The 16731-nt window shown below is 47.6% G+C and overlaps 1 protein-coding gene across 3 annotated transcripts in view; it reads left to right on the top strand.

Annotated features, from left to right (window-relative positions):
• Positions 1 to 457: 457 nt before the first annotated feature.
• Positions 458 to 16731, top strand: part of SCML4 (Scm polycomb group protein like 4) — a 100158-nt gene continuing 83884 nt past the window's right edge. For all 3 annotated transcript variants that reach the window (XM_037064984.1, XM_037064983.1, XM_037064982.1), the window contains exon 1: positions 458 to 694. The gene's annotated coding sequence lies outside the window, so the exon portion shown is untranslated. The remainder of the gene's footprint in view (positions 695 to 16731) is intronic.

The following is a 16731-nucleotide window of genomic DNA, read 5'->3' as shown; positions in this document are numbered from 1 at the left end:
CCGAACAGCGGTGATATTAGATATCCCCATTTGGTCTTACTTGTCCAAGTCAAACATGTACTCCTTCAGCTCCCCAGTTATCTTGTAAGCCTGGTGCTGGCCCACACTGCTGCAGGGCTGGGACAAAGAGATGATGTTACAGTCTGGTTTCTATGGCAACAGAGGAGGGGTAATGAAAACTGAAATGTGGGAAACACCCCTATCTGACAATTGTGACACAATTCAGTTTATTTACAAGAACGTAACTACTGAAGACGCAGAAGTGTCATTACCTGGCAGCTCATGTCGGCGAAAAGCTACACTGCACATTTCTCTTAGTCGGGCTGCTAAGAGGAAGGAAACATGAAGCACACACACGCCTCATTTTCTGCATGTAAAATGTGTGTGTTCTTTAAAAGCCAGTGGTTGGCTGGTTTTCCGGACATGATGTGGTTGAAGCTGTCACCGTAATGGAAATTCATTGCTGTAGCTATGGTAAATCGAGTTTTCTGCCTGTGCTGAATGCATTAGTCTAATGAGATGTTTGCAGCCGGGGAGCAGGGCTGCTGGAGACTAACTGTGAGCTACTAACACACGGGTGGAAGATTAGCTTTTGCAGTACTTGGTTTGCAGGTACCGAAAGTCTTCTGTCTTCTGAGTCAACATTCCCGGCCTGGTAAAGAACCTGATCAGGGCTCTGGTGAACAAGCCGTAGGTAAGGGAGAGACACAATCGGAGGGTGTGCCGTGGGCACGGGATCCTTCTCTTTCTGCTGTCAGCATGACAGGTTACCTGGTTCAGCGTTCCTGGGTTGCATGCCTACCTCTGTGCCGTTGCATGAATGGGCTGCACTGAAGCCACTGAGGGCGGTGGGGAAACTTTAGTTCCTTCTGCTCAAAATACAACACTCAATTTCTGCATCAGATCTCAGAGGGGAAAGATGTAGCATAGAATTACACAGTTTATACATTTTGGATATATACATGTTCACTACTCTTTAACTCTGCATTTAAATATGTAGAAAGTTATGTTTTTCCCCCAAATGTGAGCTCAAATAACTGATTAGCTTTTTCTTTTTATGATGATGATTTTGCTTTGCTTGGTTTTTTAATTAACATTTTTTAATATATCTTGGGATAAAAATATTTACTTAAAATTTAATTTTAAAAATCAGTGTGTGGTGAACAGGCAAGTGTGGTTTTTTGAGCTGAATTTTGTTTTTTGTATACCAGATAGAATATTTTACGTGTCTTTGTGCTGGTGTTTCCGAATTGACTGGGATGGATGAGAATATTTGTTGCTGGTTGCTGGTGCTGGTTAGTTTCGGGAAAAAGCAAAACAAACAGGTGAATATGGAGTGTCAGGAGCAGTCTTTCCAAATTCAAATACACAGAGTCACCGCCTTCCCAGGTGGGGTGTTGTGTGACTTGAACCCGTTTGCATGTGTCCCTCCTAGTGGCACAAGGCTCCCTCCCCAGGTGTTAGCTGAGCAGGAGAGGACCATGGATGAGGGTGAGGTGCCGATGTTGGTCATTTTACTGATAATTGAGGTACTAAGTCAAAATTCTCTCCTCTACCTGTCACAGTAAGGGACAGGTGGCTCGTGGAGGTGTTGCCATGCTCCATCACAGTCCTCTGGAGGGCTAGCCCATCAGCAGCCTTCTGAAGAAATGGTTTTTCAGTTGGTCTCAGACATTGTGGCTTGGGAAAGAAATCCAGGAGCTTCAGAATTGAGATGTTGGCTGTTTCTTCTTTTCAGAGGACCCATGTTTAGAGAGTGAGAGCTACAGCTGCTTCCCCACTACCCCACCCCCGCCCCCCAAATTCTTTCTTTTTAAATAAAACAATATTTGGAGTAAAGGCATAACAATAACTGTGATGGAATTTACAGTGTGAGTAGTTAACAGGGGTACCATACCTGTGTGGAATATTTTTGTTGTTGTTGCTTGGTAGAGCTAGTCTGAAAAAATAAGGTGGGTATCTGAGCAAAACCACCAGGCAAAGATTGTCTAGAAAAATAGTAGTGATCATGTAAACTCAAATAAAATATTAACAGAGCACTGTCAGTTTTAGGGGAAGTCGTTTGGTTGCCTCAAAATCTTTACCTTTTAAACATATTTGTTACAGGTAGTTTTAAAAATTTGAAAATGTTTCCTTTAGCTCTTTAAATTGTATATGTGGAGGGACTCTAATATTTTGGTAAATTTATCTGTCTGCTTGATTTGTGGAATTACAAGGAAAGAGCAAACCCCACAAAAATCCAGTTCTCATGTTTAACATATTTACATTTCTTCCCCATGCCACAAAAATTACTTTTATTTTGCTGCAAAAAGGAGCAGGGGGAGTAAGTGAATGATAATGGATAGAGAATAAAACAATGAGGGAAATTGGAATAAATTGCTTTCCGTTGTTTATTTGTTTTTGGTGGCGCGTTTTCAGGCAAGTGAAACCAGCAGAAACAGTTTCACTTTCTGGCGCTTGGCTCCTCAGGACTGGGGTCCGGGGTGTCCCCCCTCAGCCCCAGCTGCAGGGGGGACAGGAGGACCAATGGCTGGAAATCAAGCTGACTCAAGGACTGTCACCCTGCTTTTAAGGTCTTCTTTAATTGAAAATTTGAAAAAGTCATGACTTTTAAAAATGTTAAATAATATGTTTATATTAAAAAAATTCAAGTGGTCTCTCAACATACAAGGATAGAAATTTTTAAACTTTGTGATGTAAAAATTAGATTGTATTCAAGCTCTCAGAAAGTGGTGGCTTTTTTTTTTTTAATCTCAGTTTTGGATCTCAAATACTTCAAGTTCAAAGAACACATGACTAAAGTTCCCTTAAAGCAAGAAACGCTCAGAGAGAAATAAGCTTTCTGAACATTTGGGGAGTTAGATTTTAGAATGTTTTGCTGGTCTGTTTCCAGTTTGTGTGAGGGGAGGACACACCACACACCCATCCTCTCGCCTGGTAAGGCAGGGTAGAACCAGCGTTGGGTCCGGGCAGAGCGCGGAGCTGCAACTGGGAACTCGCTCCCTGAAGCCAGGGCAGAGCTCAGCGGGACGCTGGTCTTCCCCAGCCCCAGCTCTTGGAAGCCTCAGGTGGCCCTGGCGCTCTTGCCTCAGTCCACTCTCCTAAAGAAAGCAGGAGGTGACTCGCTCCCTTGTGGGGCCGGGGGCTTCAGATTCCACCTGCCTTCCGTTTTTCTCCCTGGACACTCCGCTTTCCCCACCCCTCTGTGTTGATTCGGGACGCTGTGGGAGAGAAGGGAAAAGAGGAGGAAAAACCCTCTTGCCACCTAATTATCAGAGAGCATAACATTCGGTCTCAGATTTTGGAGGTGAAGTGTGTGAAACCTTCCCATTTGCTGTGATTACACAGGTTTCTTCATTTTGGTGGGTAAACTTGACATTTCTAGGAATGAGTTTTGATTAAGTGGCTCCTTGGACCTCTTCCTCATCCTGCAGTTTCCCGAAAGGCTAGTTTGAGCTTTAAACATTTTTAATGTTTTTGTTGCCTTCAAGGGCAAGTCAGGTCAGGAAAGACCAGGAGACTAAAAACAGCCCCTGGGAGAAAACTCAGGTGGCTGAGTACATATATAGTGTGACAGAAGCCGCTACTGTGTCTAGTCAATTACTCTAAATTTTAATTAATGAGTCACAAAAGCCACACCATGAGCTTAAAAAAATTACCCCTTTATCAATAAGGTGATAATTAACTTGCTCTGGAATGAACCATTCTCTCAGCCCCGGGCAGTGTGTAGCCCTAGTAAGTCATCTGGAATGCTGCCAATTTTAAACAATTGGTCTCTTGGCAAAGTTGCTGGATTTTGATTCAAACATCTATTGTGACATTTTCAAACATGGTTCAAAGACCATTAGGATCACCCACATCTTGGTGGAATTTCTGAGGTTGAAAGAGCGGCTCAAATGTTTGGATTGCATTTAAATCCGTTGCTTCTCTTTGTTTATTTTCTGTTTCTAACCCCCACCCCAAACCCCTGCATTTTCAAGGGTGCTGCTCTCTGGTCTCTGCTATAAATCTCCGCTATAAGTTGCTGCAGCGAATCCTGCATTTATTTGTTGTTACGTGTATGACCAGGTTCCAGTGCTTTGGCTGCAAGTCCACGAGGTCCTAAGTGTCTTTGATTGCTGTTGCCTTCATCTCGGTTTTCGTTCTGGCAAAGGTTAATTCCTTAATATTTCTGCAAACTCTCACCGTGGTTTGTCAGATGCCGAGATCTAGATTGAGACTTGAAGCAGGGGAGCTGGGGCGGAAGGGCCATTTCGATCACGTTTAGGACTGTTTGAAATTTGCCTTATTCTGACCAGCACACACTAAAGTCTGAAGAGGCATAGGGGCATTGGCTGTTTCAGAGCAGCCTGCTCCAAGGTGAACCCCCTCCGACTCTCTCTCCCTCCCTCATTCTCTCTCCGGCTGTCACTGCTGGGTGGCACTCAGGGGCAGCCTGATGAGGGACGCTGCTATTGGGCCCCAGTGCACGGTGTCTGGAAGTGGTGACGGGTGCCAGTCACCACTGACTTCAGCAGTCAGACCTCTCTCCCCTACCTCTGGGTTTTCAGTGTTAGCTTTGGTGGGCTCCTGCTTCTCTTGGCTAAGAGACTGGCTCGGGGATGCTGGCGACAAAGCTTCCTGCTGGGCAAAGCTGGCAATTCTGACAATCGGGAACATCCCTGCCTTTAGAAGGGTGGGACAGAGATGAGCAGCGAGCAGGAGTTATGCATTCTGGAATAAATACAAATTTTTCAGTCAGAAGAGGCACTTTGCCACCGTTGAGGAGATAAAATACCTCCTGCTTCTTGCAACGATTACTTTGTGGACTACTACTTTCAGACAGAAAGAAATTTATTACCCTGTGGCTGTTCTCACTTTGTATCAAGCTAAAAAGTCATTCCACGGAGCCTATGTGACACCCTGGACTGACGGGAATATATTCAGAGATGCACACTGAGAGCTTCCCAGGGGTTGCTGTTGTTCCTGTTTGGCCATTTGTGTTTTACAGAGAATCTGGTGGCACAAAATCTTGTGAACTCCTCTCCACCCTCCCACCAGCTCAGACATATTTTACCTAAAGTTTTGTTTGTGGGAAGGCAGATGTTCCTCTCCCTTTGGGTCGCTGCCTTTCTCGATCAGATAAACGGACCTTGGTCCCAGTGTTGCTGATTTTCAAAAACGATGGCATCTTCTGTGGCCAGTCTGTGCCAGCCCTTTCCTCGTGCAGCGTCTGATACAGAGGCGCGGGAGTGGGGTTGGCTGTTCGGGGAAAACTGCGGTGTCAAGAAAAGGGTGTCAGCGCTGTGCTTTGAAAGGTGGTGACGTCCCAGCAGCCCCATGATGGCGACTCAACTTTTGAGAGCTGAATATTTGGTAAAATTTTGCCTTCCTGGGCTGATCATTACAGAGCAAAAACCCTCATCCTTTCAAAACAAAACAAAACAAAATATGACTTGAAAAGAACCCTAAAGAAATATGGAGGCTTTTATGAAAGTGGAGACTAAATTTGGAAACAAATGCTGAGCCAGGCAGAGCCAAGAATGACCCGGGTTGGGTCCCAGTCCAACCAAGGGGAAATGGCACTGAACCCAGAGGTGCTGGGCTAAACTCAGAAGAGAGAGAGAGCTCCATTCTTCCTTCCGAATGAGGACTTGACCATGACTCTTCTCCCTGTATCCTGGTGCAATTCATAGTGAGAGCCAACAGCTGCATGTGGCTGTCAGCTTATAGCCCGTATGTGTCATTTTCTTTTAAATTGAAGGAAAGATTTTCTTTTACCCCTTTCCCACTTGCCCACCAGTCACCTGGGTTGTCACTGTTTTGATGAGTACACCAGGGTCAGACACCAAGGTATGTGTTTTTCCCGGGTGTCTGGAGCCGGCCAGACGTGTCCAGACAGACATGAACACTCCGCAGCCGTGTCTGAGGATCTGTGTTGCCTGCAGCCCTCCAGCCACTCGGGGTCTGGCCTCAGGGTTTAATACTATTCTGTCGGGCAACTGTGGCCTCACTGAGTGAGGAAAGGAAGAACCAAAGAGGAAAACACAGGTGAACGCCAATGCCAGGGCTTAGGACTTTTTGTTTTGGAGGCAGGATCTGGAGGTTGTAGAACGTTAACACTTCCTTTGGGCCCAACCATTTCGAAATGATTATGATCCAACAGAAATTATTCTCCTCCTTTATGGCCTTCCCAACACAGAGGCTGGCTTTCCTTTTCACAGTCCTTTAGTATTAAGTTCCTTAATATTTCCCAGACACTACTGGGAAACCACGGTGATATCAAGGCTCAATCAAACAATTAGTGATTAAGATATGCTATTCAAGCCTAACAGCATAACTCCGAAGTGCCATTGACTGGTAAGGAACTCCGCTGTGGGAATGGAGTTCTGGTGCAGGCTGCAGCCATTGTCGTCTGTGATGGGGAGCTTGTCGTCAGAGTTGGGGGTCAAGCCAATCACCTGTGTGGTTCCCCTTACATTAGGAACTCTCCCTTTCAGATGCCAAAAGATGTTCAAGTGTATTGAATTATGTCACTTTAACAGCTCATTTGCAAAAGCACTTCAAGTGGAACGGTGTAGATAGCTTTGCATGTTAGTGCACAAATTACAAACCAAGCATTAACGAAAACCACAAAAAAACAACTTGTTCTAATATATGAAGTCACCACTCATGGAGTGAAAATAGAGTGCTTGTTTTGAGTGCTATAACATAATTAATATTAAGTACTTAACATAAATAGTGAGGGCCAGGTGTCTGGTGGGGTTATTGTGGTGCCCATGTGGAAATGGTTAATTGGTCCCCCAGTGAGAGACTGTGTAACTGTGTGTTGCCTTAATGAGACCAGGTGAGTATAAACTCTCTCCAGGGAATCGAGTTAGAAACTCGGGTTGATGTGTGACATACGTGACAATGTGTGGGGGCTAATGATATGTGCTGGTATTGAGGACCGGTCCTTTCTGTTGCGCTCTATTTCAGTTGGAATTTGTTTAGCAAGAGCTGAGTAAAAAAAATAACAGAACTGAAAGTTCTTTGAAAACAGATTAAGGGAAAAACACATTTAGAAAAGTTCATCTTGCACATGTTTTCTTGGAATCCGTCCAAATCCCTAATAAGGTCAAGTGCTGAGAAATTTGATTTTTACTAATTGTCTTGAGACCAGAGTAATGTAGAATAAACTGGAAGTATAATCATTTAAAAATATATATATATTTCTGGGCACAGGTTAGGTCACTGTTTTATGGCTATATTTGATATATTCATTCCTGAAGAAAAAAATTTCCATGTAATCAAAGACCAAGCTCATCCTTTAGATTTCAAACAGTGGACAGTGGATCACATGACTTCCTGGACAAAGTTAAGCAAACCTGGGGGCACACTTTGACCATGATTTTCTGTATTCTGCTTGTGCACTTGGCATGGATAGATTGACTACCAGTGCCCAGGAGTGTGCGCCTCATCCCTGAGCATGAGGATTTAGGACAGGGTAGGAAGGTTTACACCTGAACCACGGGACCGTTTTCCAGCAGACCACCCCTCTGTGGAAGCTGGAAGCTTACAATTCTGGCTAAAATAATGAGCTTGAAGCAAAAATGTTTGACACTTAAAGGGAAGAGTTAAAAGCAAAAACCTATATTCTTAGAAATGTCTCTAAGTGGGTCCCAGTTTCTGGAACGGGGTTTGAAGGCTCTCCTCGAGGGCAAGGTGCCCGCTTCTCTCCAGGGTCTTCGGGGATGCAGATGGTACAGGCTTTATCCTCAAGAGGCTGCCCCTTCCCCTGTTGAGTCTTTCCATCCAGAACTTCTCCCAGCTTCCTCCTCCAGGAATGTCTTCCTCCCCTGAGGGTGCACTTTTGTCCTTGGAGCTGCACAGAATAAATGGAAAAGCCTGGATTTCAAGTGGCAGAAGCTAGTTTAGAGGCCACTAGTGTGACTGGGCAAGTGTGGTAGCCACCCTGGGCCTCAGCTCCCTGGAGACGGTACTCCTGTCAGTCCTCGCAGCTGAGGCCCAGTGCCACGAGTGTGGTAAGTGCTCAGTGAATACTTGTTGAGTGAGTGAATGGATGAATGAGGGATAATGCCAGCATGGGTGGAGGCAGCATGGCGTTGTGGAACGAGCATGTATGCTCTTTGTTGCTATCCCTACTTTATTAGATCTGCGAATATAATATTTCGGAAGTTGTTGGGAAGGTTCCTTGGATGACGTATACAAAGCTTAAAGGACACCGTCTATGGGAAAGGGCTTTGTAAACTGTAAAGTGCTGTGCAAAGATAAGAAATACCTGCTCCCCTTTGTGGGGCCTAATACGCTCAGGGAGGCTGAAGGAAGCACCAAATAGGCTTTATCTTATTTATCTGATTTAATCCACACAGGAAGTCGATATGGGAGGGGCTATTTTTATCTTCATTACACTGTGAGGGAAACGGAGGCTCCCTTGAGCAATTGTCAAGGGTCATGGGCCCTGTGAAGTTGGCTGAGTCTTTCCTTCAGTTTTAAAAAGCGCATGGGGCTTCCGAGCCTTCCACCTGTGAGGGCCGCAGAGAAAGAGCTCTTTCATGCCTCTGAGCCAGCTGCCCCTGCTCAGCTGGGCCGGGCTGTGCCCAGGCCCAGAGGGTTCCAGAAAGGAAATGATTCCCTGGTGTTTCCACTGGGAAAGACAGTTTCGATCCACAGCAAACTTCTTTTAAAACAGGAGGCTTATGGTTCTGTCAGACTCCTTTTCATGACAAATGTTTTTTAACTCCCTGTTTACAATCCTGAAGTGAAATGCCCAGATAATACAACCCAGTTACACCCATAATGTAAGAAAAATCAGTGTGATGTCCTAACTGAGCCATAAAGACTGCATGAGGTCCACCCACATTAGGGAGGGAACTCTGCTTTACTCAATCCACTCATTCGAATGGTAGTGTCATCTCCAAACACCCTTGCACATACACTCAAAGTAACGTTGGACAAATATCTGGGCTCTCCACGCCACGGTCCAGTCAAGTTGACACATGAAATCCACCCTCACAGGCGGTGACCAGACAAATATTACGAAGCCCGTACCCAAGGATCTGAAGTTTGGGAAGCACTCCTCTGACCCCGTCTCTGTTCTGAGGGTCTGGAGCTGACTTCCTGGTGTTGCTGAGTTTATAGGGATCCTCTGAGCCCTTCCCATCACTTCTCCTGAGAAAATTATCCTGCAGTGTTCAGAGAATGTCACTGTTGCGGACACTAATTCTGGGGAGGTTGGAGCCACCTTCTGGTGGCTCCATAGCTCCGCAGCTGCAGCTCAGGCTCCCCGCTGGCCCCCACCTGGGACCCTGTGTCACAGCCAGCTCGGTCCTCTGGGGACAAAACGTCTACCCTGGAAGTCAGGGTCCTCAGACAGCCTGTCTCGCTAACGTTAAGTCTGGCTCAGTGGTGACAAGGAGCACAGCTGTGATGTATGCCACATGACTTCACCGGAGCTAGGATGGGGCCATGCCTCATGGCCAGGAAGGCAGCTGGACATCTTCATGACCCCTCTGGGCCCTGCTTGTTTAGAGGACGTTGCGCGGCGCCATCAATTTCACTGACCCACTGTCCACTCGGTGAATTGGCGTCCAAACCGCCCTCAGAAGCAGGATAAAAGTCTTTTGAACAACAGTTTTATCTGTTTGGCCTCTTAGACCTGAAGTGTCATTGCAGAAGAGAAAAGCAGTGACGGGCACCTCAGTGGGACTGAAGAAGACACATCTTTTTCTTGAGCGGATGGCTTCCAAGTGGGGCGGTTTATACAAAGGGCTGCAAGTCAGCACAGCTGGTTAGGCCTGCACCCCCCACCCCACCCCTCTGCCTGAGAGGGTGGGGGCCTCCACCCTGGGACAGGGCCAGTCCGGCAGGACCACAGGGGAGTGGGGTAGGTTGGTTCAGAAGTAATACCAGGCACAAAAAGAGGCACAGGATGCAAAAAAGAAAAGTGAGTCTGCGAAACAAGTTGAACTTATTCCGATTACACGCTGATAGGATGAAAGCACCAGGACCTGTTTCCCGTGATGGAGGGAGAATGTGCCCTAGTGCCTGCATTCGTCTGCTCAGCGGCCATAATCAACCACTAGAGGCTGGGCGGTTCGAACAACAGAAACTGATTTTTGGACAGTTCTGGAGGCTGGGAGGGCCAAGCTCTCTGGTTTTTCCTGAGGCCTTTCCTCTTGGCTTCGCAGTAAGTGGTCACCATGCTGTGTCCTCAACATGGCCTTTCCTCTGAGTGCCCGTGTCCCTGGTCTCTCCTTCTTCTTATAAGGACACCTATTGGGTCAGAGCCCCACCCCTACGACCTCACTTAACCTTCGTTGCCTCCACAAAGAACCTATCTCTGAATACAGTCACATTGGGGGTTGAGCATTCAACATGCGGATTTGGGGTTATATAATTTAGTGCATAACAGTGTTTGTCTTCAGTTTTATCTGGCAGCTTTTACTTATTTCCCTGTAAACTATCAATAGTAAATGTGCCTCGTAATGGTCTCTTATGACTTAGTACACACCCACAATTCTCTGAATTTTAGGTCAGCCACGTTTCTGCCGTACCCACTCCAGGGGGGTGCTTCACACAGGTTCCAATTGTGCCCTCGGGGCAGAGGAGGTCTAAGGTCTCCAAATCGCCCCCACTCTGCCCAGTTTTAAAAAGATTTTATTTAGTTATTTATTTTTAGAGAGAGGGGAAGGGAAGGAGGGAGAGAAACATTGCTATGTAAGAGAAATATTGATCTGTTGCTTCTCACATACCCCAACTGGGGACCAGGCCTGCAACCCAGGCATGTGCTCTGACTGGGTGACCTTTGAACTAGTGACCTTTCAGTTTGCAGGCTGGTGCTCAGTCCGCTTCATCCGCCAGGGCTCCAAATCCCTTTTAAGTGGCAATTGAAATCTCTCTCTCTCTCTCATCTCTGAGCAGTGCAAGTCCACCAAGTCCATTGAATGATGATGAAAACAAGGAGGATTGTCCTGGTCGAGTTAGTCTGACCCCAGAGCTCCCGCTTGCTGACAGTGCCCCCTCTGTGCACTCTACCCCCACCCCTGGGGTCAGGGCTGCCCTAAAATGCTTTGTGCACCAGTTGGGTGGGGGCGACTTGAGGATACACAATAATTATTGTGGCGTGAAATTTAAAACCGATGTTCAGATGCATTGTATCGCTTCTGCATGAGATGGTTAACACACCTCGTTGCAAGGAGACTGAGCTACTGTGAGTTAAATACTTCGCTTCAGGGTCAGAAGCCAAGTCAGGACAAAAACCCTGCTTTCTTGAGCCTTAGGCCAAAGCCACTCTCAACTGGCCCACAAAGCTTTCCAAGAATCCCCGATCTGAGGATGGGCAGTATGCGATGCTTGAGCATGGAGAAGTTTGAAAACTCGGTGCTTTAAACGTGTAACTCCAACCGTCTCCTTACTCGTATTTGATGGTGTGAATGGGGTTTGACTCCAGCCTGTCACAGTTCTGGTTGACAGCCCAGGCACTGAGAGAACTGTCACAGTTCTGGTTGACAGCCCAGGCACTGAGAGAAAACACCAGTGTTTTTTGGAAGGGGCTTTATCGGTGGCTTTCTTTATTCACATATCATCCAATGCCCTCTGACTGAAGACCTCCTGTGGATTCTTGGACCCAAAGTGGCAAGCAGTGTAGAGATGGCCCTGGTGAGAGGTGTGAGTGTGTGCCCTTGGCTTTGGGTTCCTCACTGAGAGCGGTGGCAGCAGGGTCGCTGTGCAAGCCCCCAGGGCAGAGGCCCTTACCCGAGTGTCCGGCACTAGGGCTCTGCCTCGTCAGTCCAGGAACAGCCTCTGCTTGTTAACTGCCCCACTGACCACCGGGTGAGCCTGGGGCCCCCCATACAGGGGAGCTCTCCAGGTTTTCTGGATGGATTAAGTATATATGGACAGGAAAAGGAATGAGTGATTGTAAGAGGAGGTTATGTACCCAAACACTAACTCAGCTGCTGCCCAAGTTCCAGGTTGCAATTTCAACTGTTTTAATGGGTATCTCCACTCACATGTTCCACAGGCGCCCTGAACTCAATGTTTTCAAAATCTGACCCATCGCTTGCATCCTCCCCTACATCACCTTCTCCTTTAATCTGTCGCATCTCCAAAACCACAGTTTCAGAATCCCCAACTCCCCTGACACCTGCCTTGGAACTGAAAACCAAGTCCTAACTAATGCTACTCCAAAAAGAGCTCCCTGCCCCTCACTTCTCTCTCCCTCCACCCCTCCGTTGCTCTGCCCAGGCCCTCCCTAGCACCCTGCACCTGGCCAGTGGCCATGGCCCTCAGCCTCGCCTCTCTGCCTGCAGTTCCCCCTCTACTCGCCCACCCTGTGCATTGCACCAGGGTGACTTTGTAAGACACGATCCCTGCACTCACTCAACAGCTTACATATCTCAAAAAGGTTCCGTTGCTTACATTAATGGTTGGCAAACATTTGGATGCTGTTCTTCAGAATAAATAATTCCTTAAGGGCACACCTCCAATATATGTATATTCATAATTACATATATATACAACTATATTAATGCACTATATATGTCATAAAACATATGCAAAACTCAAAATGAAAAAGGCCGCACGAGCCGTTGGCCATTCCCCATGCATCCTCAAAGTCTCTGTATTTTTTCACTTTCTATTTTCATGTCCTAGAAATCTCTTCCCTCATTTCTCCAGGTGATGAAACTCTGTGTCTTTCGAAACACTGCTTATCCATCACTCCCCTGACCCTGATTCTTCAGACAGACTTCCTCTGTGTGCCCCCTTTAAATGGTATGTAGATCCTTAACCCTCTCTTGTTGAGTAACTTGAGAATATTTTTAGGCAAGAAGAAGAAGGAACGTATCAGGATGTAGGTGCATGTGGTTGCCAAGAACAAAATTGTAACACTAACATATCTTTCCTTTCCTGTCAAACATTCCAAAAGGTGGTTTTTTCCCCCTCTCCCCTCATTGAACTTCCCTATTGCTCTGGGAAAACTGTTTCCCCTTCAGATGAGCGTGGAAGTGGGAGGGGAGTAACTGAGGGAAACCGCCCAAGGAAACACTCCTGATACTGAGCAAGCAGGCTAATGTGCTTTATATCAACACCACGGGTGAAGTTGGTATTTGTTTTCTCCCAGACCTGTAATTAATTCATGGAAATGCTGTAGGTTAACTATTTTTTATTGTTAGTAAGCTAAGATAATAGAACTGTTTTTTGAAATGAAAGCGGTGGCAACAACCTAGTCATTTCACAGTAGCATGAACGGAAGATAATTACAGTTTGAGAGAGCGTCTCCATCCAGGGCGAGAATGAACATTGATGGCTGGTCCTGTCTTGGGATTGGGCGGGGGCAGTGGTGAGCGCAAACTGCAGAGTTTCTGTGTACCGCAGGGAGAGGGCAAGCATCTACTCCCCGACCCCCGGCCAAGGAGAGGGCTTAACTCACTTTGTAGATATTCCAACCAGTGTCCTACAGGGAATTGTGCAAATAAATACGACAGCAACATTGTGTTGGGATGAGAAAGGTTGATGCAGCGCTTCGTTAATTTGTGTTCAGCTTCAGCAGGGAGCTTCGCAAACCCTGGGCAATGGAGCAGGAGCATATTGGTCCACTGTAGGTGTTTTAATTACAGGTCCTGGGCATCTCTCCGTGCTGCGGCAGCTGAGAGAGACCTGGGCCCACAAGGTTTACCCAAGCCGTGCTTTCCTCCTTGCTCTCGGCAGCCATGAAAAGGCCTTACTGGAGACCAGGGGCTGGGGGAGGGGAGGGAAATGTTTGGTGGAGGAGGACTCCTGGTGGGCTGGCATCCAACACCAATTAGCTGCTCTGCTGTCAGCGCCTGTTTTAACAGAGTGGGGGCAAAGGTGGGCAGAAATGGCTTGACCCCATAATGGATCTCAAAGCATTTTTAAAAGGCTCTTTTTACTTTTGTTCCCTTTTCATAATTTGGCTTAAATACAGTGCAAAAATAAAGACATCATACATCAAAAGCTGTTAGCACACACAACCCCTGAAATTTGGGGGCATTAAGCAGAAAATGCTTAGAAACATTTCACCAAATAATTTTCCAGTCCACTAAGACTCATTTAAATGTCCCTGCCCTCCCTCCCGTGGATTATTCACTGACTGCCAGCTACTTATTGTACAAGAGCACCTGAACCCCAGGGTGGGGGCACCAACTCTTTCTCTGCCATCGGACAGGCTGGTTGATCCTTATGGGGTGAAGCCCTTGCCCGCCTACCAACATCGCATGGATGAAGAGCCAGGAACCAAGAGAAGGATGTGGCCACTGCCCTCAGGTCAGTGAGGAGTCCATCGGCACCAAGCTTCTGTCCCCATTTCCTCCACCTTGAGCCTGGGGTTGGAGCGTGGGAAGCTTCAGTGGGAGAGGGTGGGATTAACTGGAGGTAAGGGACCGACTGCTGGGCCAGGATGGGGCCTTACTACTCGAAGCCAACCACTTCCACGATGCTTTAGGGAAGCGAGTGCTGGCTTTGGAGGCTCAGGGCTAAGTCCTGGAGCGCCAGGTGCAGGTTGGCCAGCCCTCCAGGAGCCGGCGTTGTGGGGCGGAACTTCCAGTTTCCAGCCTGAATGGCAGTTGTTGGGTCTCACTTCGTTAGTGAAGAAGTAGAAACTAGTTAGCGGTGTTCCTTACATTTATTGGCAAACCTGACAGATAACTATTGAGCACCCCGACAGGTGAGGCACATGGAATAACCTACTCCAGCCATGCAGACAGACGGCGTCAGGCGAGAATGTGCCTGGGGTCTGAGGTAGACCACCTCCGGAAACCTCCCTGCCCTCCTCCTGCCATGGCTTCCTCTCAGGGGCCATTCAGGACCATACCTCAACCCTCTGCTCCCTTAGGTTGGGGTTAACTCTTTTGTGTGTGCATGTGTGATTGTGTCTTCTCCTCACTCAGGGCAAACTCTGTGGTGCAGTGTTAGGGTCTGGGCAGCCCAGGGTTTGGATTCCAGCCCTGCCACTGCCGAGGTGGCAAAGTCACCTCTTTCTGTCTCTCTGAGCCTCACTCTCCCACTCAAAACACAGACAGGGACACCTGTGTCACAGGTTGCTGTGAGAAGCGAATGAACTAACATGTGTCTGTTGCCTGGCCCACAGGGGCTGCGCAGCACATGGAAGCTGTTCGGGTCACCTCGTTTAGCACAGGGATTGTCACCTGAGCCCCTGCTCATTGTCCACGGGAACAGAATCTTTCCAGGACTGTTCCTGAGTTGAGAAGGGGCCCTCTGCATTGAAAGCTGTCTGGGGAAACATGGGAAGGCAACAGGCACAGGGCTGTTGGATGAATTTCAGTTTATGCAGTGGGGAAAGAACAGAAAACAGGGGGCATCTCTTTAGACAGTCTTCGGAGGCTGGTGGGGACACAGATCCAGAACCCCTAGCTGTGGCCTTCTCCATGGGAAGCCTGGGCTGCTCTGCTCTGACCCCGCACTGGTCCTGGCTCTCTCAGGGGATAATGCCTGTCACTTTCAGTGCCCTTGTTCTTATTATAATCGGGAGTGTTGTATTTCAGAATCAGGCTCATGTCTCATCAGGTCTCATTGCCAATATTATAGCTGCCATGAGCTGTCAGATCCGAGGTCCCATAAACTAACTGGTCACCTCTGTGAAAGTTTATACCACTGTTCACTAAGCTAAGTTGGAAAACTTACAGTCTAGAAGGGCACAGTCAAACTGACAGTGTGGCGTTGGCTCAGGGTCTGGGCCTCATGGGGGTTTCAGTGCAGTTTGGAAGCTTTCACCTGACAGGGGCAACAGGGCCCGTAAAATCAGTCCAGGGTCAGAGGTTAAAGGTGTTGTATTAAATATTCCTGCGGTGGCACCCACCCCTCACCTTTTGAAAACAAGGGTATAAAACGTGTAAGGTGTGCTGCCGGATAAGGCCACAGTCTCAACTGTCCTCTCAGTCAGTATGGTGTGCTGTTGCGGACGATGGTGGCTGATGTTTCTTACTCATTCCTATTTTCCTACTATCTATTGACATCCTTATATTTTAGGCACAGTCCTGAAATTAAAAACTTAAAAAAAATTCAGATGTGGTCCTAGTCTTCACAAAACTGATGGTACATTAAGGGGGCTGGCAAACATTTTCTGTTAAGGGCCAGATATAAAAATTTTAGGTTTCGGCAGTCACGTGGGTTTGACTGCAGCGCCCTCAACAATGCTTCCATGCCTTCTTCACACCCCTCAGCTCTCCAGTCCTCACTCCCTCCCTCTAGACTCCACCCCCGCCTTCTCGCCCCATGCCCATTCTCTCCTCACCTGTAAGAGGGCTGGTGATACCCACAGCACAGGTCACTGTGGGGATAAACTCCGTTGACACATGCGAAGTCCTCACGCAGGCTCCAGCTGCCACTTAAAAGTGTTAGTCTGCCTCCCTCCTTTCCTTCCAGATGAGTCTGAGAAAGTAGCCCCTCCTCTTCCAGGCCAACTCCCACCCTAACATCTTCTTCCAGACCTGTATCTGATCAGCACTTCCTCTCCAACATCCAGCCTTCCCTCCTCCTTGCTACTCATTGCCTACACATGAACTTAGGTCTCCTTTAAAAGAGGGATTTAAAGAAGATCATGATGGCCCTGGCTGGTGCAGCTCAGCGGATTGAGCGTGGGTCTGCACAACCAACAATGGTGGTTCGATTCCCGATCAGGGCACATGCCTGGGTTGCAGGCCAGTTCCCAGTACGGGGCGCACGAGAGGCAACCATACATTGATATTTCTCTCTTTCCCTCCCTTCCCC

This window comes from Sturnira hondurensis, unplaced genomic scaffold, assembly GCF_014824575.4.
Source record: "Sturnira hondurensis isolate 20B ecotype Veracruz unplaced genomic scaffold, ASM1482457v3 Scaffold0015596, whole genome shotgun sequence".
In the NCBI taxonomy this organism is placed as follows: domain Eukaryota; kingdom Metazoa; phylum Chordata; class Mammalia; order Chiroptera; family Phyllostomidae; genus Sturnira; species Sturnira hondurensis.
This window is presented reverse-complemented; position numbering and strand designations above follow the sequence as displayed.